The sequence below is a fragment of the Palaemon carinicauda genome, chromosome 11 (assembly GCF_036898095.1).
Source record: "Palaemon carinicauda isolate YSFRI2023 chromosome 11, ASM3689809v2, whole genome shotgun sequence".
Lineage (NCBI taxonomy): Eukaryota > Metazoa > Arthropoda > Malacostraca > Decapoda > Palaemonidae > Palaemon > Palaemon carinicauda.
Genome location: NC_090735.1, coordinates 40,618,117 through 40,623,116, shown reverse-complemented (window position 1 = coordinate 40,623,116; position 5,000 = coordinate 40,618,117).

Here is a 5,000-nt window from a genome sequence, read left to right as displayed (position 1 = left end):
ACAATTCTTCTGTACTTATACCTGTCGAATTCAGGTATTTTGTACTTAGAATTGAAATCAACCCAACTTCACCATCGTAGCTAATTGGTAGTTTGTTACTTGGCATTCAATTAAATGATAAATGTTGCACATTTTTACGTGTTTTTCATATTCAAATAAGCCATATATATTTTTGATACATTAATGTCTGGATTCTCTTAACGACCTCGGGATCAGAGCCCCAGGCGAAATCACACAAAGACAAGAGCTTGGCTCCGGCCGGGAATCGAACCCTGGTCGGCAAGCTTGTACAGACAGTGACTAACCCACTTGGCCACGAAGAAAGATAAAAGTCAATGACAATTCTTCTGTACATATACCTGTCGAATTCAGGTATGTTGTACTTAGAATTGAAATCAACCCATCTTCGCCATCGTAGCTAATGGTAGTTTATTACTTGGCATTCAATTAAATGATAAATTTTGCACACTTTTACGTGTTTTTCATATTCAAATAAGCCATATATATTTTTGATACATTAATGTCTGGATTCTTTTAACGACCTCGGGATCAGAGCCCCAGGCGAAATCACACAAAGACAAGAGCTTGGCTCCGGCCGGGAATCGAACCCTGGTCGGCAAGCTTGTACAGACAATGACTAACCCACTTGGCCACGAAGAAAGATAAAAGTCAATGACAATTCTTCTGTACTTATACCCGGCTGGAGCCAAGCTCTTGTCTTTGTGTGATTTTGCCTGGGGCTCTGATCCCGAGGTCGTTAATTGAATCCAGACGTTAATGTATCAAAAATATATATGGCTTATATGAATATGAAAAACACGGAAAAATATGCAAAATTTATCATTTTATTGAATGCCAAGTAACAAACTATCAATTAGCTACGATGGTGAAGATGGGTTGATTTCAATTCTAAGTACAAAATACCTGAATTCGACAGGTATAAGTACAGAAGAATTGTCATTGACTTTTATCTTTCTTCGTGGCCAAGTGGGTTAGTCACTGTCTGTACAAGCTTGCCGACCAGGGTTGGATTTCCGGCCGGAGCCAAGCTCTTGTCTTTGTGTGATTTCGCCTGGGGCTCTGATACCGAGGTCGTTAAGAGAATCCAGACATTAATGTATCAAAAATATATATGGCTTATTTGAATATGAAAAACATGTAAAAATGTGCAAAATTTATCATTTAATTGAATGCCAAGTAACAAACTACCAATTAGCTACGATGGTGAAGATGGGTTGAATTCAATTCTAAGTACAAAATACCTGAATTCGACAGGTATAAGTACAGAAGAATTGTCATTGACTTTTATCTTTCTTCGTGGCCAAGTGGGTTAGTCACTGTCTGTACAAGCTTGCCGACCAGGGTTCGATTCCCGGCCGGAGCCAAGCTCTTGTCTTTGTGTGATTTCGCCTGGGGCTCTGATCCCAAGGTCGTTAAGAGAATCCAGACATTAATGTATCAAAAATATATATGGCTTATTTGAATATGAAAAACACATAAAAATGTGCAAAATTTATCATTTAATTGAATGCCAAGTAACAAACTGCCAATTAGCTACGATGGTGAAGATGGGTTGATTTCAATTCTAAGTACAAAATACCTGAATTCGACAGGTATAAGTACAGAAGAATTGTCATTGACTTTTATCTTTCTTCGTGGCCAAGTGGGTTAGTCACTGTCTGTACAAGCTTGCCGACCAGGGTTCGATTCCCGGCCGGAGCCAAGCTCTTGTCTTTGTGTGATTTCGCCTGGGGCTCTGATCCCGAGGTCGTTAAGAGAATCCAGACATTAATGTATCAAAAATATATATGGCTTATTTGAATATGAAAAACACGTAAAAATGTGCAAAATTTATCATTTAATTGAATGCCAAGTAACAAACTACCAATTAGCTACGATGGTGAAGATGGGTTGATTTCAATTCTAAGTACAAAATACCTGAATTCGACAGGTATAAGTACAGAAGAATTGTCATTGACTTTTATCTTTCTTCGTGGCCAAGTGGGTTAGTCACTGTCTGTACAAGCTTGCCGACCAGGGTTCGATTCCGGCCGGAACCAAGCTCTTGTCTTTGTGTGATTTCGCCTGGGGCTCTGATCCCGAGGTCGTTAAGAGAATCCAGACATTAATGTATCAAAAATATATATGGCTTATTTGAATATGAAAAACACGTAAAAATGTGCAAAATTTATCATTTAATTGAATGCCAAGTAACAAACTACCAATTAGCTACGATGGTGAAGATGGGTTGATTTCAATTCTAAGTACAAAATACCTGAATTTGACAGGTATAAGTACAGAAGAATTGTCATTGACTTTTATCTTTCTTTGTGGCCAAGTGGGTTAGTCACTGTCTGTACAAGCTTGCCGAACAGGGTTCGATTCCCGGCCGGAGCCAGGCTCTTGTCTTTGTGTGATTTCGCCTGGGGCTCTGATCCCGAGGTCGTTAAGAGAATCCAGACATTAATGTATCAAAAATATATATGGCTTATTTGAATATGAAAAACACATAAAAATGTGCAAAATTTATCATTCAATTGAATGCCAAGTAACAAACTACCAATTAGCTACGATGGTGAAGATGGGTTGATTTCAATTCTAAGTACAAAATACCTGAATTCGACAGGTATAAGTACAGAAGAATTGTCATTGACTTTTATCTTTCTTCGTGGCCAAGTGGGTTAGTCACTGTCTGTACAAGCTTGCCGACCAGGGTTCGATTCCCGGCCGGAGCCAAGCTCTTGTCTTTGTGTGATTTCGCCTGGGGCTCTGATCCCGAGGTCGTTAAGAGAATCCAGATATTAATGTATCAAAAATATATATGGTTTATTTGAATATGAAAAACACATAAAAATGTGCAAAATTTATCATTTAATTGAATGCCAAGTAACAAACTACCAATTAGCTACGATGGTGAAGATGGGTTGATTTCAATTCTAAGTACAAAATACCTGAATTCGACAGGTATAAGTACAGAAGAATTGTCATTGACTTTTATCTTTCTTCGTGGCCAAGTGGGTTAGTCACTGTCTGTAAAAGCTTGCCGACCAGGGTTCGATTCCCGGCCGGAGCCAAGCTCTTGTCTTTGTGTGATTTCGCCTGGGGCTCTGATCCCGAGGTCGTTAAGAGAATCCAGACATTAATGTATCAAAAATATATATGGCTTATTTGAATATGAAAAACACGTAAAAATGTGCAAAATTTATCATTTAATTGAATGCCAAGTAACAAACTACCAATTAGCTACGATGGTGAAGATGGGTTGATTTCAATTCTAAGTACAAAATACCTGAATTCGACAGGTATAAGTACAGAAGAATTGTCATTGACTTTTATCTTTCTTCGTGGCCAAGTGGGTTCGTCACTGTCTGTAAAAGCTTGCCGACCAGGGTTCGATTCCCGGCCGGAGCCAAGCTCTTGTCTTTGTGTGATTTCGCCTGGGGCTCTGATCCTGAGGTCGTTAAGAGAATCCAGACATTAATGTATCAAAAATATATATGGCTTATTTGAATATGAAAAACACGTAATAATGTGCAAAATTTATCATTTAATTGAATGCCAAGTAACAAACTACCAATTAGCTACGATGGTGAAGATGGGTTGATTTCAATTCTAAGTACAAAATACCTGAATTCGACAGGTATAAGTACAGAAGAATTGTCATTGACTTTTATTTTTCTTCGTGGCCAAGTGGGTTAGTCACTGTCTGTACAAGCTTGCCGACCAGGGTTCGATTCCCGGCTGGAGCCAAGCTTTTGTCTTTGTGTGATTTCGCCTGGGGCTCTGATCCCGAGGTCGTTAAGAGAATCCAGACATTAATGTATCAAAAATATATATGGCTTATTTGAATATGAAAAACACGTAAAAATGTGCAAAGTTTATCATTTAATTGAATGCCAAGTAACAAACTACCAATTAGCTACGATGGTGAAGATGGGTTGATTTCAATTCTAAGTACAAAATACCTGAATTCGACAGGTATAAGTACAGAAGAATTGTCATTGACTTTTATCTTTCTTCGTGGCCAAGTGGGGTTAGTCACTGTCTGTACAAGCTTGCCGACCAGGGTTCGATTCCCGGCCGGAGCCAAGCTCTTGTCTTTGTGTGATTTCGCCTGGGGCTCTGATCCCGAGGTCGTTAAGAGAATCCTGACATTAATGTATCAAAAATATATATGGCTTATTTGAATATGAAAAACACGTAAAAATTTGCAAAATTTATCATTTAATTGAATGCCAAGTAACAAACTACCAATTAGCTACGATGGCGAAGATGGGTTGATTTCAATTCTAAGTACAAAATACCTGAATTCGACAGGTATAAGTACAGAAGAATTGTCATTGACTTTTATCTTTCTTCGTGGCCAAGTGGGTTAGTCACTGTCTGTACAAGCTTACCGACCAGGGTTCGATTCCCTGCCGGAGCCAAGCTCTTGTCTTTGTGTGATTTCGCCTGGGGCTCTGATCCCGAGGTCGTTAAGAGAATCCAGACATTAATGTATCAAAAATATATATGGCTTATTTGAATATGAAAAACACGTAAAAATGTGCAAAATTTATCATTTAATTGAATGCCAAGTAACAAACTACCAATTAGCTACGATGGTGAAGATGGGTTGATTTCAATTCTAAGTACAAAATACCTGAATTCGACAGGTATAAGTACAGAAGAATTGTCATTGACTTTTATCTTTCTTCGTGGCCAAGTGGGTTAGTCACAGTCTGTACAAGCTAGCCGACCAGGGTTCAATTCCCGGCCGGAGCCAAGCTCTTGTCTTTGTGTGATTTCCCCTGGGGCTCTGATCCCGAGGTCGTTAAGAGAATCCAGACATTAATGTATCAAAAATATATATGGCTTGTTTGAATTTGAAAAACACGTAAAAATGTGCAAAATTTATCATTTAATTAAATGCCAAGTAACATACTACCAATTAGCTACGATGGTGAAGATGGGTTGATTTCAATTCTAAGTACAAAATACCTGAATTCGACAGGTATAAG